Here is a 26609-nt window from a genome sequence, read left to right as displayed (position 1 = left end):
AGTGCAGTGGTGCAATATTGGCTCACTGCAAGCTCCGCCTCCTGGGTTCACACCATTCTCCTGCCTCAGCCTCCCGAGTAGCTGGGACTACAGGTGCCTCCTGCCACCACGCCTAGTTAAGTTTTGTATTTTTAGTAGAGACAGGGTTTCACCACATTGGCCAGGATGGGCTCGATCTCTTAACCTCAGGATCCGCCCGCCTTGGCCTCCCAAAGTGCTGGGACTACAGGAGTGAGCCACGGTGCCCAGCCTACTCCCGTAATATTTTATATATAGAAAAGCAAATACATTTTTTCTTTCTTTACACAACTGAAAGCCTACTATACAGGTGGTTCTATTCCTCACCTTTTCATTCAATAATATATCCTAGAGATTTACCCAAAGCTATGACAAGAGATTTTAATTTGGGGGGGAATATAGTATTTGAATAGATATACCATAATATACTTAACCAGTCTTCAAACTGAAGGACATTTAGTTAATACCAAGTTCTTGCTATCACAAACAATATTGAAGAAATTACGCCTACACGTTTATCTTCCTATATCTGTAGGAAAGTTTCTCAAAACTGGTATTGCTGAGTCAAAAAGTATGTGCATATTAAATGTTAATAGCTAATGCTAAATGTTCCTTTATAATGGCTATATCAACTTACCCTGCTATCAGCAGTGTATAAACTCCTGTATTCTTACAACCTGGCCTTCATAATGTATTAATAAAATTTTGAGGCTGGGTGCCATGGCTCACGTCTGTAATTCCAACACTTTGGAAGGCCGAGGCAGGCGGATCACGAGGTCAGGAGACTGAGACCATCCTGGCTAACATGGTGAAACCCTGTCTCTATTAAAAATACAAAAAATTAGCAGGGCGTAGCGACAGGCGCCTGTAGTCCCAGCTACTGGGGGGGCTGAGGCAGGAGAATGGCATGAACCCGGGAGCAGAGGTTGCAGCGCGCCGAGACTGTGCCACTGCACTCCAGCCTGGGGGACAGAGTGAGACTCCGTCTCAAAAAAAAAAAAAATTTTTTGATGGTCAGTCTAATGAATAAAATATGTAGTTCATTTCCATTTCCATTTATGAACCAGCTGTTAATATACTTTGTGCGTTTCCTACTGGTTTATTGACCTTTTTCTTATCAATCTGCTTTTAAAATCTAAACTCAGTCTATTTCCTAGATCACTATAGACTTGAACAACTGGGCTCATGCAGTCCTCCTGCTTCAGCCTCCCTAATCACTAGGCGGGGCAGGCATGTGCCACCACGCCCAGCTAAATTTTTTTTTTTTTTTTTTGAGACTTGTCGCCCAGGCTGGGGTGCAAAGGTGCGATCTCAGTTCACTGCAACCTCCGCCTCCTGGGCTCAAGGGATTCTTCTATCTCAGCCTTCCAAGTAGCTGGAATTACAGGCACCCAGCACCATGCCTGGCTAATTTTTTGTATTTTTAGTAGAGAGGGGGTTTCACCATGTTGGCCAGGCTGGTCACAAACTCCCGACCTCAGGTGATCCACCCGCCTCCCAAAGTGCTGGGATTACAGGCATGAGCCAGGACGAGAGACCTCCTATATGATAAGGTAACTAAATAATTCTTCAAATAAAATAATTTGAAAAGAATAGAGGCCAAATACGTTGGCGCATACCAGTAATCCCAGCACTTTGGGAGGCCAAAGCAGGCAGATACGTCAGGTCAGGAGATCGAGACCAGCTTGGCACACATGGTGAAATCCCGTCTCTACTAAAAATACAAAAATTAGCCAGGTGTGGTGGCCCACACCTGTAATCCCAGCTACTCAGGAGGCTAGGCAGGAGAATTATGATCATAATCCTTCCCCTCCTGGGTTCAAGCAATTCTTCTGCCTCCGTCTCCACAGCACTTAGGAGTACAGGCGCCCACCACCATGCCCAGCTAATTTTTGTATTTTTAGTACAGACAGGGTTTCTCTATGTTGGCCAGGTTGGTCTCAAACTCTTGACCTCCAGTGATCCACCCGCCTTGGCCTCCCAAACTGTATCTCACATAATTTTAAGGAGCTTCTACAAAAACTTTAGGCATTTTCCAAAGAAACTGAAGGCATGTCTTCTCTCTAAAACACCAATGACCTAAATGTGTACCAAATCCACAATTTTATGACAAAACTATACAAATGAGAACATAGAAAATTAACTAACAGGCTGGGTGCGGTGGCTCACACCTGTAATCCCAGCACTTTGGGAGGCCAAGGCGGGCAGATCACGAGGTCAGGAGATCGAGACCATCCTGGCTAACACGGTGAAACCCCATCTCTACTAAAAATACAAAAAAATTAGCCGGGCATGGTGGCGGGCACCTGTAGTCCCAGCTACTCGGGAGGCTGAGGCAGGAGAATGGCGTGAACCCAGGAGGCAGAGCTTGCAGTGAGCCAAGATCGCACCACTATACTCCAGCCTGGGCAACAGAGCAAGACTCCGTCTCAAAGAAAAAAAAAAGTAACTAACAAACCAATTAGTCTGTGACTTTTCTTTACACTTACAAATACCATCAAATTTTCTAAAATCACTTCTCCACAAATTCATTCCAGCTACTAAAATAATCACTGGCAAAGAATGATGTTTTCCCTTTCTGGTAACCTCTATCTACTTTCTGGGTAATATTCATTTCACACCTAACAATATCTCTATCATACTGATTTCAAATTGTCTATCACATGGCATGTCATATGATGATAAGCACAAGGATAATGAGTGCAATGGAAATGTTAAAGATGGCAGTCGCTTGTCAGAGTAGGCCTTACTGAGAAGAAAATAGTCCCCACAATATGAGGGAGGTAAAAAACTGAGCCATGTGGACATATGAGGGAAAGGAATAGCAAGTGCAAATATCCTAAGGCTAGGATGCACTTGAGGAGGCCATACGATAGAGCAAACAGGAGACTAAAACAACATGAGATCAGAAGTGAAGCAGGGCTAGGTCACATAGGACCTTCGATGAATAATCCACTCTAAAGACTTTGGCTTTTTTTTTTTTTTTTTTCTTGAGACTGAGTTTTGCCCTTGTTGCCCAGGCTGGAGTGCAATGGGACGATCTCGGCTCACTGTAACCTCCTCCCCCGCCCCCCAGGGTTCAAGCGATTCTCCTGCCTCAGCCTCCCTAGTAGCTTGGACTACAGGTGCACGCCACCACTCCCAAGTAATTTTTTGTATTTTTTAGTAGAGACAGGGTTTCGCCACTTTGCCCAGGCTGGTCTCGAACACTTGACCTCAGGTGATCCACCCGCCTTGGCCTCCCAAAGTGCCAGGATTATAGGTTTATTAACCCACTGTGTCACTTTTTTTTTTTTTTTTTTTGAGGCGGAGTCTTGCTCTGTCACCAGGCTGGAGTGCAGTGACATGAACTCGGCTCACTGCAACCTCCACCCCTCTCTTCCCCCGCCCCCCACCGGGTTCAAGTGATTCTCCTGCCTCAGCCTCCCGAGTAGCTGAGATTACAGGCATGCACCACCACGCCCGGCTAATTTTTGTATTTTTAGTAGAGACGGGTTTTCACCATGTTGGCTAGGATGGTCTTGATCTCTTGACCTCGTGATCCACCCGCCTCAGCCTCCCAAAGTGCTAGGATTACAGGCATGAGCCACCACGTCCAGCCAACTTTGGCTTTTACTCTGGGTGAAATGTATAGTCCTTGGAGGATTTTTGAGAGAAAAGAGATAAATCTTTTTTTTTTTTTTTTAAAGGATCAATCGAAATGCTGTGATGCAAACAGACTAAAAGAGGAAAGAGCAGAAACTACTGCAGTAATTCAAGTGAGAGACAATGTAACTTGAACAAGTGAAGGTGATGAGAAGAACTTGGGAGTGTGGACAGATTTTGAAGGTGGAGAGTCCATAGGATTTGCTGATATACATGAAAGAGATTAATCAGGGATGATGCCAAAGATTTTGATCTGAACAAATATTTCAGTGGTGACAATGAATGTAAATCCAATAAACCTGCTAGTCAAAAGGCAGGCTGGGCCAGGCACCGTAGCTCACACCTGTAGTAGCCAGGTGTTTGAAACCAGCCTGGCCAACATGGCGAAACCCCGTCTCTACTACAAATACAAAAAAAAAAAAAATTAGCTGGGCATGGTGGCACACAGCTGTCATCCCAGCTACTCGGGAGGCTGAGGTGGGAGAATTGCTTGAACCTGGGAGGCGTGGTTGCAGTGAGCTGAGATTGGGCCACTGCACACCAGCCCGGGTAACAGAGCAAGACTCCATATCAAAAATAAAAAAAAAGCAGGCTGTCCACTTAGATTGAAAAAAAAACACAAAAAACCCGAGATGTGCTGTTTACAACAGTATATAAAATATAAGCATACAGAAAAGTTAAAATTTAATATGAAAAACGTTTTGAAGCAAATATCAAAAGACAGCAGCTGTGGCTAAATTAATGACAGAGAAAAGAAAAGTCTTCTCTCTTCATCTCTACCTCCACTAACTTTCTCTAACACTTTGGCAATTTGTTAATTCTGTCTTCCCGCCAGGACTGCTTCCCTGAGGACAAGGCTGTCACACCGTCATTTGGATCCACCCACAACTTAGAACAGTCCCCATGTGGTAGTAAACACCAAGTAAAAATAGTCACTTCAGGCCGGGCGCGGTGGCTCACGCCTGTAATGTCAGCACTTTGGGAGGCTGAGGCGGGTGGATCCCCTGAGGTCAGGAGTTCGAGAGCAGCCTGGCCAACATGGAGAAACCCCGTCTCTACTAAAAATACAAAAATTACCTGAGCGTGGGGGCGGGCGCCTGTAATCCCAGCTACTCCGGAGGCTGAGGCAGGAGAATCGCTTGAACCCAGGAGGCGGAGGTTGCAGTGAGCCGAGATCGCCGCACTGCACTCCAGCCTGGGCGACAGAGCAAGACTGTCCTAAAAGAACAAACGAACAGTTACCTTAAGTGCTCTCCACCTACTTAACGTTATTTCTCTGTCATCACCAATGTTAACTGATTCGGCAGGACGGAGCTGTTCCTCTAAGAGGACACCTTGTAAAAGTCGTTGGTCGCCTGTACCATTTTCACCTCTTCCAAAGTGACATGCCAATTCTCTGAAAGAAGCTTAAAATGCAAAGGATCACGTGCGGCTACTCCTAAACAAGGCCTTCCAGAAGGGGCAGGGCGGCCCCAACCCAGCCGGCTGGACCGCCTCCCAGCACACACGCACTCCCTTCGGGCCCGCACTTCTGCGCTGGTTCAAAGCCGCATGGAACAGGCAACGCCCGGCTATGGCAATCTGGGAAGATTCCAGGAAAGGAAGAAAAGGCCAAGAGCAGTGCAGGGTGACGCACCGGCCAGGAATGCTCGTTCCGGAAGCTCCCCGAACCTCTGAAGCTCACCTGCCCGCGGAGACTCTAGGTGTTCCGAGCAGCTGCCCCTCCAGCGCACTGCACAGCAGCGAAGCTTTAGACTCTGGCCGGAAGTGCTGTAGGAAGTCCCGCCTCCACCGGAGTGAGCTACGGCTGCCGGAGCATAGACGAGAATGTCAACGACAGTATTGGAGGCCAGAGGAGTGGTCAACCCACCCAAGCCCCGCCTCTGAGCGGGGGCCCAAGCGATTTCCCAGTGCTGAAACCTGGGATGATAGAGCCGCCCAGGAACGCGCGTGTTGCAGTTTAGTAGGTACCACGGAAGTGAGTTACAAATCCTGTAAGAGGTTCAGTTCCATGCGTATTGAGAGCCTACCACGTAGGCAGCATGCGGTGGTCAAAGAGAAGAATGTAGTGTTAATGCCTCCAAAACTCAATAAAAAAAACAAAATTACCTAGTTAAAGCATAAGGCAGAATGAAAGTAAATGCAGTGATAGAAAAAATAATAGAAAAGTGGCCGGGCGCGGTGGCTCACGCCTGTAATCCCAGCACTTTGGGAGGCCGAGACGGGCGGATCACGAGGTCAGGAGATCGAGACCATCCTGGCTAACACAGTGAAACCCCGTCTCTACTAAAAAAATACAAAAAACTAGCCGGGCGAGGTGGCGGGCGCCTGTAGTCCCAGCTACTCGGGAGGCTGAGGCAGGAGAATGGCATAAACCCGGGAGGCGGAGTTTGCAGTGAGCTGAGATCCGGCCACTGCACTCCAGCCCGGGCGACAGAGCGAGACTCCGTCTCAAAAAAAAAAAAAAAAAAAAGAAAAGAAAAAATAATAGAAAAGCAACTATCCTAGACATGTTAATTTCTGTTGAAACCGCCTTCGCAAAATTTTGACAGAGAAATCTGACATGGTTTACCCCCATCTTGTATCTAGCCACACAGGTTGGCTGTCTTTGCTCATTCCTGGGTACAGGACAAGCTAACTTTGCGAGAAATTTAGTTTATAGTTTAAAGGATAATAACCCTTCCCCAAAAATGCCCTTTTAAAACTAAATGAAAGGCCACCAAGTTAGGAGGATGAGAGGGTCCTGAATTCTTCTAAGTTGTAATTGTAGTTAAATGATTACCACCCATTATTCCTCAGGTAACAATTTCGCATCTTCTCCAATTATTCCTGCAGATAACATCACTGTTGTAGAACCTAAGATTGGCCTTTTGAGATGTCTTTTCGGGTTTTTGCATTTCTGACAAGTGGATGGCCCTACCCTGACTCACCAACCTGGACCCCCCACCCACGAACAAACTCAGTGCAAGGGGACAGCTTCTACTTCTTACGATTTCACCTCTGACCCAACCAATCAGCACTCCCCATTCCCTGGCGCCTGTACCCGTCAAACTATCTGAAAAACCCCCTAACATCTGAGCCTTTGGTGAGATGGATTTGAGTAATAACTGTCTCCCATGTGGCACGGCCAGCCTCGTGTCAATTAAACTTTCTTTACTGCAATGCCATGGTTTCTGTCAATTAATTTTGTTTATGCGGCAGGCAGAAAGAACCCGTTGGTGGATACCACAGAGTCCACAACAAGAGCAGTTTGGGTAGAGTGAGTGTTAGCATTCCAAAAGCAGACTGAAGTGAGGTGAAGTGGAAAGGAAATTGAGGGAGCAAAGTCAAATGACTCTTCCAAGAAGTGACCTTCTAATTGTCATATTAAATGGACATAAACAGTCAGTATCCTGCTGGATGTCTCTACTGCTTTATACTTTGATAGTTCACTCCTTGGAACTAGAAACTAGATATTACAGTGATTGTTTTTTCTTTGGAAGAGGGGATTACAAACCACACTGGAAATTTGATAAAGGCTGTCTACCTACACACAAATTTTGCATATGATTTCAAGGACTGATTAATCCTTTGAAGCCCATGAATAGGCCTCAAAGGAGTCTATGGATCCCAAATTAAGACTCTCCTCAGCAGGGCATGGTGGCTCACACCTATAATCCCAGCATTTTGGGAGGCAGAGGCAAGCAGATCATTTGAGCTCAAGAGTTCAAGACTAGTCTGGGCAATGTGGCGAAACCCTGTCTCTAAAAAAATACAAAAATTAGCCAGTCATAGTGGCAGGTGCCTGCAGTCCTAGCTATTCAGGAGGTTGAATTGGGAGAATCTCTTGAGCAGGGGAGACAGAGGTTGCAGTGAGCTGAAATCTCAACACTGCACTCCAACCTGGGCAATAGAGTGAGACCCTGTCTCAAAAAAGAAAAAAAGGCCAGGCTCGGTGGCTCATGCCTGTAATCCAATTACTTTGGGAGGCCGAGGTGGGTGGATCACCTGAGGTCAAGAGATTGAGACCATCCTGGCCAACAGGGTGAAGCCCTGTCTCTACTAAAAATACAAAAATTAGCTGGGCATGGTGCTGTGTGCCTGTAATCACAGCTACTTGGGAGGCTGAGACAGGAGAATCATTTGAACCTGGGAGGCAGAGGTTGCAGTTAACTGAGATCGCGCCACTGCACTCCAGCCTGGTGAGAGAACTAGACTACATCTCAAAAAAAAAAAAAAAAAAAAAATTAGCTGGGTGGGGTGTGGTGGCACATGCCTGTAAAACCAGCTACTCAAGAGGCTGAGGCAGAAATTGCTTGAACCTGGGAGGCAGAGGCTACAGTGAGCTAAGATCATGCCGCTTCTCTCCAGCCTGGGGGACCTAGCAAGACTCCATCTGAAAATGAATAAATAAATAAAGCCCTCACTTTTCCATTAGTTGGTGAGAAAAGAAAAAATAGGCCAGGCGCGGTGGCTGACGCCTGTAATCCCAACACTTTGGGAGGCTGAGGCGGGCAGATCACCAGGTCAGGAGTTCGAGACCAGCTTGGCCAATATGGTGAAACCTATAGTCCCAACTACTTGGAAGGGTGAGCCAGGAGAATTGCTTGAACCCGAGAGGTGGAGGTTGCAGTGAGCCCAGATACCACCACTACACTCCAGCCTGGGCTACAGAGTGAGACTCCATCTCAAAAAATAAAATAAAATAAAACAATGTATAGCCAATCAATAGCTTATTTTATTTTAATGTAAATTATTATTGGTAAACAACTTAGAAACTACCTCTTCTTTTTTCCTTTAAAAACCCACTTGTAGAGGCCAGGTGCGGTGGCTCACACCTGTAATCCCAGCACATTGGAAGGCCGAGGCAGGCAAATCATGAGGTCGGGAGTTCGAGACCAGCATGACCAACATGGTGAAATCCCGTCTCTACTAAAAATACAAAAATTAGCTGAGTGTGGTGGTGTGCACCTGTAATCCCAGCTACTCGGGAGGCTGAGGCAGGAGAATTGCTAGTACCCAGGAGGCAGAGGTTGCAGTGAGCCAAGATTATGCCACTGCACTCCAGCCTGGGTGACAGAGTGATACTCTGTCAAACAAACAAATAAATAAAACCAAAACAACCCATTTGCAGACTGTGTGTCGTGGTTCATGCCTGTACTCCCAGCACTTTGGGAGGCATAGGTGGGTGGATCACTTGAGATCATGGTGAAACTCCATCTGTACTAAAAAAAAATACAAAAGAGAGTCGGGCATGGTGGAACACACCTTTAGTCCCAGCTACTGGGGAGGCTGAGGCAGGAGAATCGCTTGAACCTGGGAGGCAGACGTTGCAGTGACCTGAGCTGAGATCATGCCACTGCACTCCAGCCTGGGCAACAAAGCGAGATTCGGTCTCAAAAAAATAAAATACAATAAAAAGTTTAAAAAGCACTGACTTAAGAATTGCACAGGAAGGCTGGTTTGAGCTGGCCTCCTGTCTGTTTGTTGGCTGACTCACAATAAAGCTTTTTTTTTTTTCCTCAGAAACCTAGTGCCATAGGATTTGACTTCTGTACCACTTGATGGCCTTTCATTTAGTTTTAAAAGGGCAGTTTTGGGAAAGGGTTATTATCATTTAAACTATAAACGGCTGGGTGCAGTGGCTCAAGCCTGTAATCCCAGCACTTTGGGAGGCCAAGGTGGGCAGATCACAAGGTCAGGAGATCGAGACCATCCTGGCTAACATGGTGAAACCCCGTCTCTACTAAAAATACAAAAAATTAGCAGGGCGTGGTGGTGGGTGCACAGGAGCTACTCGGGAGGCTGAGGCAGGAGAATGATGTGAACCCGGGAGGTAGAGCTTGCAGTGAGCCGAGATCATGCCACTGCACTCCAACCTGGGCGACAGAGCGAGACTCCGTCTCAAAAAAAAAAAAAAGGAAAAAAAAAGAAACACCATATAGGCCAGGCGTGGTGGCTCATGCCTATAATCCCAGCACTTTGGGAGGCCGAGGCAGGCAGATTACTGGAGGCCAGGAGTTCAAGACCATCCTGGGCAACATGGAGAAACCTCATCTCTACAAAAAATAGAAATAAAAAAAATTAGACGGTTGCTCCTGCATGTGTCTATTGTCCCAGCTCCAGGCACATAGGCTGAGGTGGGAGGATCGCTTGAGCCCAAGAGTTCCAGGCTGCGGTGAGCCATGATCACACCACTGCTCTCCAGCCTGGGTAACAGAGCAAGACCCTGTCTCAGTAAAAAATAAGATAAAAAACACCACAAAGGCTAGGTATGGTGGTTCACGCCTGTAATCCCAGCACTTTGGGAGGCTGAGGCGGGTGGATCACCTGAGGTCGGGAGTTCAAGACTAGCCTGATCAACATGGAGAAACCCTGTCTCTACTAAAAATACAAAGTTAGCCGGGTGTGCTGGCACATGCCTGTAATGCCAGCTACTTGGGAGGCCGAGGCAGTAGAATTGCTTGAACTCGGGAGGCAGAGGTTGCAGTGAGCCAAGATTGTGCCATTGCACTCCAGCCTGGGCAACAAGAGTGAAACCCTGTCTCAAAAAAAAAAAAAAAAAAAAAGACCCACCACATAAACACAAGGCCCCTCCTGTGCCTCTCTCTGTTTCCCCTTCGTAACCCACTTTCAGGCTCACCCTCCCGTACCGACTCACCCTCCCATACCCACTCACCTGGCTGACTGACTGGCATGGCTGGGCAGGACTACCACCTTATGAGGAGGTGGGGGCTGCAAGCTGGGTGTACTGGGCTCTTAGGGGTCTCATACTCCTCAGCAAGCTCCCGTTTGATCTGTCTGGTGCTTAGGAGTAACCCTGAGGCAGGGGCTACAGGTGGTGGTGGCAGAGATGACACCTGAGGGCTCGCAGGTGGCAGGTCCCACAGTGGGCAAGACTGGATTGACCCGATGGGGTCCCCTTCAGATGGAGAGAGGCACCCTGGCTTGTGTCTAGGCCCTGGGGATTCAGCTTTCTCTCCCTATGGTGGGGGGTGAGTAGGCCGTTTTGTAGCCTACTGGTGAGGAAGCCACAACAGCAATGGCGTGGAAAGGGCAGCCAAGGAGGTGGTGCCCATAGGCACCAGCGGGAAGACACAGGGGCCTTGGGAGGTGTGTGAACATGGGTAGGACCCTTGAGAGGAGGTACAGAGTTAGAAGAAGAGACTGCAGGAGGTAGAGGGCAATTGGGGCCTGCTTGTCTGTAGAACATCTGGCTGTGAGATGGGGCCAGGTATGCTGGCCCTGATGGCTAGAGCCAAAGAGACCCCAGGGAGGAACACATGGCGTAAGAGTGTGCATTGGCTGGGTGCTGTGGCTCACGCCTGTAATCTCAACACTTTGGGAGGCCGAGGCGGGTGGATCACCTGAGGTCAGGAGTTCGTGACCAGCCTGGCCAAAATGCTGAGACCCCGTCTTTACTAAAAATACAAAAATTAGCCACTGATGGTGGTGAGCACCTGTAATCCCAGCTACTTGGGAGGCTAAGGCAGGAGAATTGCCTGAACCTAGGAGGTGGAGGTTGCAGTGAGCCAAGGTAGTGCCACTACTGCACTCCAACCTGGGTGACAAAAGTGAAACTCCGTCTCAAAAAAAAGAAAAAAAAGAAAGAAAAACAGAGTGTGCATGGTATGGGCCTACAGCTCTCCAGGTGGTGGAGAAATGCTCCAGGTGGAGGGGGCCCAGAGCTTCCATGATGTTGCTGCTGGTGGTGATGGTGATGTTTTGGGGGTGATGTGGGCAGTGGACTGGCCTCCAGGAGAAGGAGGAAGCCTAAAAGGCCGCCACAGGGAGGAGGTTGTGGGGGACCCTGGCTCCACACAGCCTGGGCTGGACGAGAAGATTGAGTATACTTGGGGGGCTGATTGGGGACAGAGAGGCTTGTTGCAAGAGGGAAGGAGTGGGTATACCTGGGCAATGCCTGGGAAGCGGGGTACTGGGAGGCAGAGGAAGAGGAGGAAGAACTGGAAGACGAGGCTGCTGCAGAGCTGCCACTAGAGCATGAATAAACCTCATTGGGGCACTGGGGTGGAAGAGGAGGAAGCAGGGAGCAGGGGCAGAGGTTGGGCTGAGGGAGCCAGAGTCCAGTCCTTCTCTGGGCCAGGAGGAAACTCTCACATTCCCTGCCCCATGGCACAGGGAGAGGACAGATGCTCTCTCCTTGTGCCATGGGGCAGGGGCCCTGGGCCAGGAGGAGAAGCTAATGTGTTGGGGTTTTTTTTCTTTGTTTTGCTTTCTGTGAGACGGATTCTAGATTTTGTCAGGCCTCTGAGCCCAAGCTAAGCCATCATATCCCCTGTGACCTGCACGTATACATCCACATGGCCTGAAGCAACTGAAGATCCACAAAAGAAGTGAAAATAGCCTTAACTGATGACATTCCACCATTGTGATTTGTTTCTGCCCCACTCTAACTGATTGATGTACTTTGTAATCTCCCCCGTCCTTGAGAAGGTTCTTTGTAATTCTCCCCACCCTTGAGAATGTGCTTTATGAGATCCACCCCCTGCCTGCAAAACATTGCTCCCAATTCCACCGCCTATCCCAAAACCTATAAGAACTAATGATAATCCACCACCCTTTGCTGACTCCTTTTTTGGACTCAGCCCGCCTGCACCCAGGTGAAATAAACAGCCTTGTTGCTCACACAAAGCCTGTTTGGTGGTCTCTTTACACGGACGCATGAGACATTTGGTGCTGAAGACCCGGGTCAGAGGGACTCCTTCGGGAGACCAGTCCCCTGTCCTCACCCTCACTCCGTGAAGAGATCCACCTATGACCTCAGGTCCTCAGACCAGCCAGCCCAAGGAACATCTCTCCAACTTCAAATTGGGTAAGCGGTCTTTTCACTCTCTTATCCAGCCTCTCTCGTTACCCTTCAATCTCCCTGTCCTTCCAATTTCAGTTCTCTTTCCTCTCTAGTAGAGACAAAGGGGACACATTTTATCCGTGGACCCAAAACTCTGGTGCCGGTCACAGATTCAGGAAGACAGCCTTCCCTTGGTGTTTAATCATTGCGGGGACACCTGCCTGATTATTCACCCACATTCCATTGGTGTCTGATCACTGCAGGGATGCCTGCCTTGGTCATTCACCCACATTCCCTTGGTGGCAAGTCAATTGCAGGGATGCCAACTTTGGCTGCTCACCCACATTGCAGCCCAGAGCTGCTCCCCACCCCCTTCTCCGTGTATCTACCCTTCTCTTTAAACTTGCCTCCTTCACTATGGGCAACCTTCCACCCTCCATTTCTCCTTTTTCTCTCTTAGCCTGTGTTCTCAAGAACTTAAAACCTCTTCAACTCTTGCCTGACCTAAAATCTAAGTGTCTTATTTTCTTCTGCAACACCACTTGGCCCCAATACAAACTCGACAATGGTTCTAAGTGGCCAGAAAATGGCACTTTTGATTTCTCCATCCTACGAGACGTAGATAATTTTTGTCGAAAAATGGGCAAATGGTCTGAGGTGCCTGACGTCCAGGCATTCTTTTACACATCGGTCCCTTTCTAATCTTTGCTCCCAATGCAACTAGTCCCAAATCTTTCTTCTTTCTCTTCTGACTGTTCCTTCACTCTCCACCCCAATTTCTGAGTCCTTCAAATCCTTCTTTTCTACGGACTCATCCGACCTCTTCCCTTCTCCCCAGGCTGCTCCTCGCCAGGCCCAGTCAGGTCCCAATTCTTTGTCAGCGTCTGCTCCCTCACCTTATAACTCTTCTATTACCTCCCCTCCTCACACCGGGTCTGTCTTACAGTTTCATTCCGCGACTAGCCCTCCCCACCTGCCCAACAATTTCCTCTTAGAGAGGTGGCTGGAGCTGAAGGCATAGTCTGGGCACATGTGCCTTTTTCTCTATCAGACCTTTCCGAGATCAGCCAGCGTTTAGGCTCTTTCTCATCAGTCCCCACTAAATATATACAGGAATTCTGATATCTAACTCTGTCCTACAATTTAACCTGGGGTGACTTAAATGTCATCCTAACTTCTACCCTCTCTCCGGAAGAATGGGAAAGAGTTTTTTCTCTAGCCCAATCTCACGCTGATAACCACCGGCTTCATGAGTCAGACCTCCAGGAAGGCATTAGAGCAATTCCCCGAAAAGATCCCCAATGGAACTATCGGGCAGATTCCCCAGGTTTAGGTAGGCGAGATTACATGGTTTCCTGCCTAGTTGAAGGGCTTAAAAAGGCAGCTTACAAAGCTATTATGGCAAACTTAAATAAACTACCCAAGGTAAAGACGAAAACCCAGCCCAGTTCACCGCCCGCTTAGCAGCAACCTTTAGATGCTTTATCGCCCTAGACCCTGAGGGGCCAGAAGGCCGCCTTATTCTTAATACACATTTTATCACCCAGCCAGCTCCTGACATTAGAAAAAAGCTTCAAAAAGTGGAATCCAGCCCTCAAACCCCACAACAGGAATTAATCAACCTCACGTTCAAGGTGTACAATAATAGAGAGGAGGTAGCCAGACAGCAACTAATTTCTGAGTTACAGCTACTTGCCTCCACTGTAAGACCACCCACAACCACGTCTCCAGCATACAAGAACTTCAGAACATCCAAGCCACAGCTCCCAGGGGCTCCTTCAAAACATCCTCATGGACCTTGCTTCAAATGCCAAAAGACTGGCCACTAAGCCTCAGAATGCCTGCAGCCCGAGATTTCTCCTAAGCCGTGCCCTGTCTGTGCGGCCCCCACTGGAGGTCAGACTGACTCACATCACCACTGCTCCTGAAGCCCCTGGAGCCCAAACCCAGTGTTCCTTGGCTGACTCCTTCCCAGATCTCCTCGGCTTATCAGCTGAAGACTGACGCTGCCCAATTGCCTCGGAAGCCCCCTGGACCATCACGGACGCTGAGCTTCGGGTAACTCTTACAGTGGAGGGTAATTCTGTCCCCTGAATTGATACGGGGGCTTCCCACTCCACATTACCTTCTTTTCAAGGCCCTGTTTCCCTTGTCCCCATAACTTGTGGGCATTGACGGCCAAACTTCAAAACCCCTTAAAACTCCCCAACTCTGGTGCCAACTTGGACAACATTCTTTTCTGCACTCCTTTTTAGTTATCCCCACCTGCACAGCTCCCTTATTAGGTCAACACATTTTAAATAATTATCTGTTTCCCTAACTATTCCTGGCCTACAGCCGCACCTCATTGCTGTCCTTTTCCCCAGTTCAAAGCCTCCATCGCATCCTCCTCTCATATCCCCCCACCTTAACCCCCACAAGTACGGGATACCTCTACTCTCTCCCTGGCAACCGATTACATGCCCATTACTACCCTGTTAAAACCTAATCACCCTTACCCTGCTCAACACCAATATCCCATCCCACAGCATGCTTTAAGAGGATTAAAGCCTGTTATCACTCGCCTGTTACAGCATGGCCTTTTAAAAGTCTATAAACTCGGCCGGGCGCGGTGGCTCAAGCCTGTAATCCCAGCACTTTGGGAGGCCGAGACGGGCGGATCACGAGGTCAGGAGATCGAGACCAGCCTGGCTAACACGGTGAAACCCCGTCTCTACTAAAAAATACATAAAACTAGCCGGGCGTGGTGGTGGCGCCTGTAGTCCCAGCTACTTGGGAGGCTGAGGCAGGAGAATGGCGTAAACCCGGGAGGCGGAGCTTGCAGTGAGCTGAGATCCGGCCACTGCACTCCAGCCTGGGCGACAGAGCCCGACCCCGTCTCCCAAAAAAAAAAAAAAAAAAAAGTCTATAAACTCTCCTTACAATTCCCCCATTTTACCTGTCCAAAACCCGGACAATTCTTACAAGTTAGTTCAGGATCTGTGCCTTATCAACCAAATTGTCTTGCCTATCCACCCCGTGGTGCCAAAGTCATATACTCTCCTTTCCTCAATACCTCCCTCCATAACCCATTCTGTTCTAGCTAAACCTAGCTGACCCCATAAATCCTAAATCCTTTCCCCATTCCCCTTTCTATTCCTTAAAAAACAGCCCTAAAAGCTGCTCCCATACTAGCTCTCCCTAACTCATCCCAACCCTTTGCATTACACATAGCTGAAGTACAGGGCTGCATGGTCAGAATTCTTACACAAGAGCCAGGGCCACGCCCTGTAACCTTTCTGTCCAAACAACTTGACTTTACTGTTTTAGGCTAGCCCTCACATTATTCCTGACACCACATCTGACCCCCATGACTGCATCTGTCTAATCCACCTGTCATTTATTCGATTTCCCCATATTTCCTTCTTTCCTGTTCCTCACCCTGATCACACCTGGTTTACTGATGGCAGTTCTACCAGGCCTAATTGCCACTCACCAGCAAAGACAGGCTATGCTATAGTATCTTCCACATCTATCACTGAGGCTACCGCTCGGCCCCCTCCACTACCTCTCAGCAAGCCAGACTCATTGCCTTAACTTGGGACCTCATTCTTGCAAAGGGACTGCATGTTAATATTTATACTGACTCTAAATATGCCTTCCATATCCTGCACCAGCATGCTGTTATATGGGCTGAAAGAGGTTTCCTCACTATGCAAGGGTCCTCCATCATTAATGCCTTTTTTTTTTTTTTTTTTTTTTGAGACGGAGTCTCGCGCTGTGTCACCCAGGCTGGAGTGCAGTGGCGTGATCTCGGCTCACTGCAAGCTCCGCCTCCCAGGTTCAGGCCATTCTCCTGCCTCAGCCTCCGAGTAGCTGGGACTACAGGCGCCCGCCACCACGCCCGGCTAGTTTTTTGTATTTTTAGTAGAGACGGGGTTTCACCATGTTAGCCAGGATGGTCTCAATCTCCTGACCTCGTGATCCGCCCGCCTCGGCCTCCCAAAGTGCTGGGATTACAGGCTTGAGCCACCGCGCCCGGCCCATTAATGCCTTTTTAATAAAAACTCTTCTCCAGGCCGCTTTACTTCTGAAGGAAGCTGGAGTCACACACTGCAAGGGCCACCAAAAGGCATCAGATCCCATCGCTCAGGGCAATGCTTATGCTGATAAGGTAGCTAAAAAAGCAGCCAGCATTCCATCTTCTGTCCCTCATGGCCAGTTTTTCCCCTTCTCATCAGTCACTCCCACCTACTCTCCCACTGAAACTTCCCTATCAATCTCTTCCCACACAACGCAAATGGTTCTTGGATCACGGAAAATATCTCCTTCCACACTCACAGGCCCATTCTATTCTATCGTCATTTCATAACCTCTTCCATATAGGTTACAAGTCGCTAGCCTGCCTCGTAGAACCTCTCATTTCCTTTCCATTGTGGAAATCTATCCTTAAGGAAATCACTTCTCAGTGTTCCATCTGCTACTCTACTACTCCTCAGGGATTCCCTTCCCTACACATCAAGCTCAGGGATTTGCCCCCGCCCAGGACTGGCAAATGGACTTTAATCACATGCCTCAAGTCAGGAAACTAAAATACCTCTTGGTCTGGGGTAGATCCTTTCACTGGATGTGAAACTATTAATGAGGGATCCACCCCTATGACAGAATCACCTCCCACACTAGGCTCTACCTTCAACCCTGGAGATCACATTTCAATGTGAGACTTGGAGGGAACAAATATCCAAACCACATCACCCTTCATTTTTGCATCTAATGTCTGGAACCTGTGGCTTCCTCCACCTTATCTCAGCTCCCCTCAAAATTTTTGGAACTCTTATACCCGTTTGCTGTAACTTCCTTGATCACAAATACAAGAGTCCAATCCAATACAACTGAAACCTCTTCTGTTTTTTTTTTTTTTTTTTTTTTGAGATAGTCTCACTCTGTCACCCAGGCTGGAGTGACACCTTGGCCTCCCAAAGTGCTAGGATTATAGGCTTGAGCCGCTGCACCCAGCCTGGCTAACTTATTAGTAGGATTTTAAATAGAGTACAATAGGAGGGCAGGAGAACCAGGTTCAGGTTCAAGGCAAAGAACTGAGACAGACAAGAACCACAGCAACATGTATCATTTGGCCAACATATGCTGCCAGATAAGTGAAGTGTTTTCTCCACTCAAAAATCTCCTTGGACACAGCCCAGCTGGCCAAGATTAGGTCATGTATCCAACCTTTGACCGTAGCAGGTCACTGAGAGGAAAGATATAACAATGTCCAGATACCCCTTGGCTTCTGTATGGGTTACTTTGGCTGTGCCCAACTGGGGAAAGGTAATTCACCAAAAGGAAATTAAACTGTCATTAGGAAGAATTAGGATGGGAGAACAGCCAATAAACAAGGGTATTAATAGCACCTACAGAGCTCATGCCTTTTTATGCATTAAGTATACCTTTTACATATTAAGTAAATATTGAGTAAAACAATCTAGGTCAACAGTAGAGGTCCAAGAATATTGTTTTTCTTTTAAAGGACATGGTACATTATTCGAATTGGAAAAATCCTGCCATGAATCCATGTTAAAGAGATGTTTTCCGGCCGGGCGCGGTGGCTCAAGCCTGTAATCCCAGCACTTTGGGAGGCCGAGACGGGCGGATCACGAGGTCAGGAGATCGAGACCATCCTGGCTAGCACGGTGAAACCCCGTCTCCACTAAAAAATACAAAAAACTAGCCGGGCGAGGTGGCGGGCGCCTGTAGTCCCAGCTAGTCGGGAGGCTGAGGCAGGAGAATGGCGTAAACCCGGGGGGCGGAGCTTGCAGTGAGCTGAGATCCGGCCACTGCACTCCAGCCCGGGCGACAGAGCCAGACTCCGTCTCAAAAAAAAAAAAAAAAAAAAAAAAAAGAGATGTTTTCCAGCTGCCTTACTATGAAGTCAGTGTCTCACCACCAGAGTGCAATTGGTCTGTAAGGCATAACAAAAAGACCTTGTATTCAGTCATAGCCTCTGAAAGGCCATTAGTTACCAAAGGCCATATTTAAGTTTTGCTTTGTAAGGTCTCTACTAAATACTTAGCTAAGGCCATTCTCTTACTCATTTTCTATCTGGGTGAAGGGAATTGGTTTGTTTCTTTTAGTTACATTGTTACTTATTACAGACATTTTGATTTGGAGAGGTCTTCAGCAAGAAATTACAACTTTGTAAGTTAGAGATACAGCAAATTTAGTGAGTGGCTAGGGAAACATGTCAGACATACTACGAATATAGGCATGAATGTGAGAACTTGTAGGATTTTTTTTTTTTTTTTTTTTTTTTTGAGACAGAGTCTTGCTCCGTAGGCTGGAGTGTGGTGGCGCTATCTCTGCTCACTGCAACCTCCACCTCCTGGGTTCAAGCGATTCTCCTGCCTCAGCCTCCTGAGTAGTTGGGACTACAGGCATGTGCCACCACACTTGGCTAATTATTGTATTTTTAGTAGAGATAGGGTTTTGCCATGTTGGCCATGGTTGTCTCGAGCTCCTGACTTCAAGGAATTCACCTGATATGGATATGCAGGAACAACCGGCTAATTTTCTTATTTCTATTTTTTGTGGAGACGAGGTTTCATGTAAGTGTTTCTCCTATAAAGGATTTTTGAACAGAAGTATACAACATAAAAAGTAATAATATTAATCTGGCAATTGTGTGCAAGATGGGTTGAAAGAACAGATCCAATAAATCAGGAAACATTAATTGTCCATATATGCAATGACATTCCAAGCCAGCTGGGAATTACTGGTATGATCTTTGGTTTGTTGCAGCAGTCACTAGCTAAATAATATATTACTATTGGAGCCATGATGTGACACAGGAAACTGCATCAAATTCTTCCAACTTCCTCATTAAATTGATACTCATAGTTGACTTGAAGGTCAATTGAGAATTTCTCCCAATATTAATGACATTCTCACGGTGCTGAATCCTCTCTTGCTTTCCTCTGAACTATCAGAATTTATATTCAGATTTTTTTCTCAATCGTTATAACACTGTCTTAAATTTTATATATTTTATCTTTAGTGCTAACTCATTTATAGAATCCTACAATTTTATTTAATTTTAATTTTTTTTTGAGACAGAGTTTCGCTTTAGGCCGAGCCACTGCACCAGACCTAAATGCTACATTTTATTTTGATTCACTCTCTTTTTTAAATTAAGACAGAGTCTCCTCTGTTGCCCAGCTGGAGTGCAGCAGTGGGATCTCACTGCAACCTCTGCCTCCTGGGTTCAAGCGAGTCTTCTGCCTCAGCCTCTTGAGTAGCTGGGACTACAGGCACGTGCCACTATGCCTGGCTAATTTTTGTATTTTTAGTAGAGATGGGGTTTCACCATATTGGTTAGGCTGGTCTCGAACTCCTGACCTCCACATCCACCCGCCTTGGCCTCCCAAAGTGCTGGGATTACAGGCATGAGCCACCCCACCTGGCTGGTTCAATTTCAATTCACAGAGGTTTTCGAACCTTAATTGGCTAAATTTCAGGGTTCAACAAATTAAACTTAAAACATTATTATACTTTCACTTTTGTTATCAAACCATACATGTAATTTCTTTTTTTTTTTTTTTTTGCTCTGTCGCCCAGGCTGGAGTGCAGTGGCGCGATCTTGGCTCACTGCAAGCTCCGCCTCCCGGGTTCACGCCATTCTCCCGCCTCAGCCTCCGAGTAGCTGGGACTACAGGCGCCCGCCACCACGCCCGGCTAGTTTTTTGTATTTTTAGTAGAGACGGGGTTTCACCATGTTAGCCAGGATGGTCTCGATCTCCTGACCTCGTGATCCACCCGCCTCGGCCTCCCAAAGTGCTGGGATTACAGGCTTGAGCCACCGCGCCCGGCCCATGTAATTTCATAATAACTTTTTTTTTTTTTTTTGCTCTGTCGCCCAGGCTGGAGTGCAGTGGCGCGATCTCGGCTTACTGCAAGCTCCGCCTCCCGGGCCCACGCCATTCTCCTGCCTCAGCCTCCCAAGTAGCTGGGACTACAGGTGCCCGCCACCGCGCCAGGCTAATTTTTTGTATTTTTAGTAGAGACAGGGTTTCACCGTGTTAGCCAGGATGGTCTCGATCTGACCTTGTGATCCGCCCGCCTCAGCCTCCCAAAGTGCTGGGATTACAGGCGTGAGCCACAGTGCCCGGCAATTTCATAATAACTTATTAGAAAATCTACTAAGAGGCTGGATGCAGTGGCTTACACCTGTAATCCCAGCACTTTGGGAGGCCGAGGTGGGCAAATCACCTGTGGCTGGGAGTCCCAGACCAGCCTGGCCCACATGGTGACATCCTGTCTCTACTAAAAATACAAAAAAATTAGTTGGGCGTGGTGGCACACGCCTGTAGTCCCCAGCTACTTGGGAGGCTGAGGCACGAGAATAGCTTGAACCCAGGAGGTGGAGGTTGCAGTCAGCCGAGATCACGTGACTGCACTCTAGCCTGGGTGACAGAGACTCTGTCTCAAAAAAAGAAAAAAAAAAAGAAAAGAAAGTTTATTAGTCTGTTTAAATTGCTACTTTGTTTTGTTTCAAATGACAATTTCTGTTCAATAAACTTCTGCTTCATTTTCAATTTCTTTAACTTACTATGGCTGACTAAATCTGTTAGCTTAAATACATAAACCATTTCTTTCTCACAAGTATTGGTATCTCTGTTAGAATATCATTTAAAGCTAAATCTCCTGGCCAGGGCCAGTGGCTCATGCCTTTAATCCCAGCACTTTGGGAGGCCGAGGTGGGTGGATCACTTGAGGTCAGGAGTTCAAGACCAACCTGGCCAACATGGTGAAACTCAGTCTCTACTAAAAATACAAAAAATTAGCTGGACGTGGCGGTGAGCGCCTGTATTCCCAGTTACTCAGGAGGTTGAGGTAGGAGAATAGCTTGCACCCAAGAGGTGGAGGTTGCAGTGAGCCGAGATCACACCACTACACTCCAGTCTGGGTGACAGAGCAAGACTCCATCTCAAAAATAAAACAAAAATACTAAATCTCTTGAAAACGTTCTTAGTCTACAAATGTTTAACTATTCTCATTTTAGTTTTTTTTTCTTTTTTTTGGTTGAGACGGAGTCTCCCTCTGTCACCCAGGCTGGAGTGTAGTGGCGTGATCTTGGCTCACTGCAAGCTCCGCCTCCCAGGTTCATGCCATTCTCCTGCCTCAGCCTCCCAAGTAGCCGGGACTACAGGTACCCGCCACCACGCCTGGCTAATTTTTTGTATTTTTAGCAGAGACGGGGTTTCACCATCTCTGCTAAAATACAGAAGGTCTCAATCTCCTGACCTTGTGATCTGTCCGCCTCGGCCTCCTAAAGTGCTGAGATTACAGTCGAGAGCTACCGCGCCCAGCCTCATTTTAGTTTTTCTTTTTTTTTCTTTTCTTTTTTTTTTGAGACTGAGTCTCGCTCTGTCGCCCAGGCTGGAGTGTAGTGGCCGGATGTCAGCTCACTGCAAGCTCCGCCTCCCGGGTCTACGCCATTCTCCTGCCTCAGCCTCCCGAGTAGCTGGGACTACAGGCGCCCACCACTTCGCCCGGCTAGTTTTTTGTATTTTTTTAGTAGAGACGGGGTTGCGCCTTGTTAGCCAGGCTGGTCTCGATCTCCTGACCTCGTGATCCGCCCGTCTCGGCCTCCCAAAGTGCTAGGATTACAGGCTTGAGCCACCGCGCCCGGCCTAGTTTTTCTTAAGTGACAAGTTTCGGTGAGATTTACAAACTACTTTTACAGCTTACCATTAATACTACCTCACCTACTGAGGTCCAAATATCTTCCATTACTTATTATAGCAACTCTGAGATCTTTGAGTATATCTTTCTTTCTTTATGTACAGTGATAAATATAATTCAATAAAAAACTGGTCATTCTCCTAAAGCATACTTTATAAAGAATACGTATGACAAGGCAGATGTTACCCAGATATCTCTCATTAATCAGTGGTCACGAAGCATTCTAACGATTAACTTGAACTATATACATTGAAATTTATATTATTACACTTATTCTTTACCAATCAGTACGAAGTATAGTAACACTGTAAGGTCCAAATATTCAGTAAGATAAATATTATAAGATTAATGAAATGACTAGAGTCTCCAGTTAACCAAATGTGGGTTTGGGGAGCCAAATGCCAACTGCATTATATTTAAATTCACATTATTGTAGGTTCCATTATCATGAGTCTTTTCCTGTAGTTGTTTTTTTTTTTGAGATGAATCTTGCTCTATTGCCAGGTTGGAGTGCAGTGGCGTGATCTCAGCTCAATGCAACCTCCACCTCCCGGGTTCAAGTGATTCTCCTGCCTTAGACTCGCAAATGGGATTACAGGTGTATGCCACCACACCTGGCTAATTTTTCTATTTTTAGTGGAGATGTGGTTTCACCATGCTGGCCAGGCTGGTCCTTGAACCCCTGACCTCGGTCTCCCAAAGTGCTGGGACTGTATTTCAAATAGTGAATATCAGCCACTATTGCATAATTGTGATATACATGGAATAGAGATTATAGAAAAGAAACTATGTTATTAGAATAAATCACTGCTTTTCTTTTCTTTTTTTTTTTTTGGAGACGGGGTGGGGTCTCTCTCTGTCACCCAGGCTGGAGCGCAGTGGCGAGATGTCAGCTCACTGCAAGCTCCGCCTCCTGGGCTCATGCCATTCTCCTGCCTCAGCCTCCCGAGTGGCTGGGACTACAGGCCCCTGCCACCACGCCTGGCTAATTTTTTGTAGTTTTAGTAGAGACGGGGTTTCACCGTGTTACCCAGGATGGTCTCGATCTCCTGACCTCGTGATCCGCCCGCCTTGGCCTCCCAAAGTGCTGGGATTACAGGTGTGAGCCACCGCGCCCGGCCTAACGAGTGCTTTTCAAACCTTTACACGCATTTAAGTGTGCATAGAGAACGAGAGACAGCATGTACAGAAGAGTCAGGTACTTTTTTTTTTTGAGATGGAGTTTTGCTCTTGTTGCCCAGGCTGGAGTGCAATGGTGCCATCTCAGATCATTGCAATCTATGCCTCCTGGGTTCAAGCAAATCTCCTGCCTCAGCCCTCCAAGTAGCTGGGATTACAGGTGTGTGCCACCACGCCTGGCTAATGTTGTATTTTTTTTTTAGTAGTGATGGGATTTCACCATGTTGGTCAGGACGGTCTCGAACTCCTGACTTCAAGTGGTCTACCCGCCTCGGCCTCCCAAAATGCTGGGATTACAGGCATGAGCCACTGTGCCCAGCAGAGCCAGGTACTTTGATCTGTATTCAAGGCCCTGGCATTCCTCAGTAAATGCTTGAAGAAAACATATAAAGTATCTAGTAGCCAGTAAGATACTTCATGTTACTTCCTTGCCCACTTCCTTCCTCTCAGTACACTGATTAAAAAAGAGTCAATGGATAGAACTTGAGAGTATCTAGATGGGAGATATCTAAAAGGGAAGATGGAAATAGGACAAGGCCCTCAATAGATCGCGGGAAATTCAAGCACATGAGAACCTAGGGTAGGAGGTCAAACTCTTCTTGAAAATAGCAGACTAGGTAAAGACAGACCTAAAGTAGAGGGAAGGAAAGTTAGGAGAGTTTATATTTAGTGGGAGAAGAGTGGAAGAAGAGAAGCAGGGGATCTTTAATAAGACACCTCTGCAGCCGGGTGCGGTGGCTCACGCCTGTAATCCCAGCACTTTGGAAGGCAAAGGCGGGCAGATCACCTGAGGTCAGGAGTTTGAGACAAGCCTGGCCAACGTGGTGAAACCCTCTCTCTACTAAAAATACAAAAATTAGCCGAGCGTGGTGGCACATGCCTGTAATCTGAGCTACTCAGGAGGCTGAGGCAGGAGAATTGCCTGAGCCCGGGAGGCGGAGGTTGCAGTGAGCTGAGATTGTGCCACTGCACGCCAGCCTGCCAGACAGAGCGAGACTCTGTCTCAAAACAAAACAAAAAATAGAAATCTCCGCTAGGAAAAGAAAGATTAGATGGAAAATAAAGGTGTTGTAGAGGTTGGAATATGTCAACTCACAATGGCTTCAACAGCAGTTCTGAAAGTGTTCCCCAGAAGCACTGAGCAACATGGATGTGCAAAGAAGGTGGATGTTTGGATTTATCCAGGACTGGGAGTTGGCAAGATACAAATGGGCAAGGAAAGGAGAAAAGTGATCTGAGAGTGAATGCTCTTTAAGTGTCATTGAAGTGAGTGACTATAGAGTACAGGTGAGGTAGAGAAAGAAGTGAAGTAGAAAGAAGTTCACAGAGTGAACAGAGAATGGTTGATGGTTTTAAGATCTCGCCAAGTTCAGAAGGTGGTTTATGGCAACGTAACTGGCATTCATTTTTCTGTGTTAATAGCTATGACTACAGATCAAATGAAGAGTTTTGATTATTCTACAGGTAAAATGACTGCTAAAAGTCCCCAATTTGGCTGGGCATGGCAGCTCATGCCTGTAATCCCAGCACTTTGGGAGGCTGAGGCGGCTGAATCACCTGAGGTCAGGAGTTCGACACCAGCCTGGCCAACATGGTGAAATCCCATCTCTTCTAAAAAAAAAAATTAGCCAGGCAATGTGGCAGGCATCTGTAATCCCAGCTACTCAGGAGGCTGAGGTAGGAGAATGGCTTGAACCCGGGAGGTGGAGGTTGCAGTGAGCCGAGATTGTGCCATTTCACTCCAGCCTGGGCAACAAGAGTGAAACTCCATCTCAAAAAAAAAAAAAATTCTCAATTCAACGACAAACATTTCTGTTATTGACAAAGGCAAGATAAAAATGACAAATGAATGATGAAGAACACCAGGCCAAAATTAATTTGATAGGCAAGGAACAAATCTACTTAAGCAATTTTTATACTTAAAGGTAGATATTTTAATTTGTTTCTATAGTCAGTGTTAGATTTTTAAAAATAATGTTTTTTAAAGTATGGGTTCATAAAGTTCAAATTTCCATACTATAACATCAACAGTCATGATTTTAACAGGTTTCTTCATCACTATTAAAATGGGAAATTTAAACTATTTTAAAAGTTACTAAAGATAGCATCCAACTTTTTTTTTTTTTTTTTTTTTTTGAGACGGAGTCTCGCTCTGTCACCCAGGCTGGAGTGCAGTGGCCAGATCTCAGCTCACTGCAAACTCCGCCTCCCGGGTTTACGCCATTCTCCTGCCTCAGCCTCCCGAGTAGCTGGGACTACAGGCGCCCGCCACCTCGCCCGGCTAGTTTTTTTGTATTTTTTAGTAGAGACGGGGATTCACCGGGTTAGCCAGGATGGTCTACGATCTCCCGACCTCATGATCCACCCGTCTCGGCCTCCCAAAGTGCTGGGATTACAGGCTTGAGCCACCGTGCCCGGCCAACTTTTCAAAGATTTAGGTTGAATGCTTGCGTGAGGATTTCTCATACAAGTATATGGTAAATAGATCCTAAGTAATATGCTATAGAACCAATCCAGCAAAACATGTTTCTAAGGGAAACATAAACTTCATGTTGGGATGTCAACAAATCAAATATTGAAATCAGCATTTTTTTGGTCCTATCTCTTGGGCCACAGATGACTTCAATGGCTTGGGTCTAGAAATTATAGGAAACGGGTAACAAGGTCAGGGTTAAGGCACTAAAAAGCGAATTAGTGCTTGATATTAAGCCTTTGGTTACTTTTCAGTCAGGCCCTCTTAGGCTAACACTTTCTTTCCTTTAATCAGGGAGATTAAAGATGCCTACTTACTTTGCATTGAAGCACCTACTGTCTTCAAGGGGGGTGGTGATGTGGGCGGGAAGTAAAAGGGCATTTTTCCATGCTTTTGTACTTGAGGTAAGAAAACAACCCTTTTAAGATTGTCACTATCAATGATGAGGAAATATAATAAGGTTCAAAAGCTCCCTTCTAAAATACCCCATACACTTTTTCCGCTTCCCAACTGGAAACGGAATGCTGTACCCAGACACTAACCAGTTTGGGGCACACAAAATGTTACAAGGGAGAAAAAAAGAATTTAGACCAGCATGTGAATTTCATTAAGCAAAGACACCTTGGTTAAAAAGCAAAACTTGGCCGGGTGCGGTGGCTCAAGCCTGTAATTCCAGCACTTTGGGGGACCGAGACGGGCAGATCATGAGGTCAGGAGATCAAGACCATCCTGGCTAACACGGTGAAACCCCATCTCTACTAAAAAAAAAAATACAAAAAACTAGCTGGG

At 46.9% G+C, this 26609-nt stretch overlaps 1 protein-coding gene and 1 long non-coding RNA gene across 9 annotated transcripts in view; one reads left to right on the top strand and one right to left on the bottom strand.

The window, feature by feature from the left end:
- TBCE (tubulin folding cofactor E) overlaps positions 1-5487 on the bottom strand; it is an 82463-nt gene extending 76976 nt beyond the window's left edge. For 5 of the 8 annotated variants that reach the window (XM_003893735.5, XM_009197152.4, XM_003893734.5 and 2 more), the window contains exon 1: positions 5348-5487. The gene's annotated coding sequence lies outside the window, so the exon portion shown is untranslated. The other 3 variants (XM_009197165.4, XM_009197155.4, XM_009197167.4) reach the window with 3 other exon arrangements.
- Positions 5488-5530: 43 nt separating this feature from the next.
- LOC108583578 lies at positions 5531-6825 on the top strand. The gene is made up of 2 exons (XR_001898345.3): positions 5531-5641; positions 6499-6825. It is a non-coding gene; the product is annotated as an uncharacterized LOC108583578 (long non-coding RNA).
- Positions 6826-26609: the final 19784 nt, after the last annotated feature.

Source organism: Papio anubis, chromosome 1 (genome assembly GCF_008728515.1).
Source record: "Papio anubis isolate 15944 chromosome 1, Panubis1.0, whole genome shotgun sequence".
Lineage (NCBI taxonomy): Eukaryota > Metazoa > Chordata > Mammalia > Primates > Cercopithecidae > Papio > Papio anubis.
The sequence above is the reverse complement of the archived record's forward strand: the minus strand, read 5'-3'. Positions and strand labels throughout refer to the sequence as shown.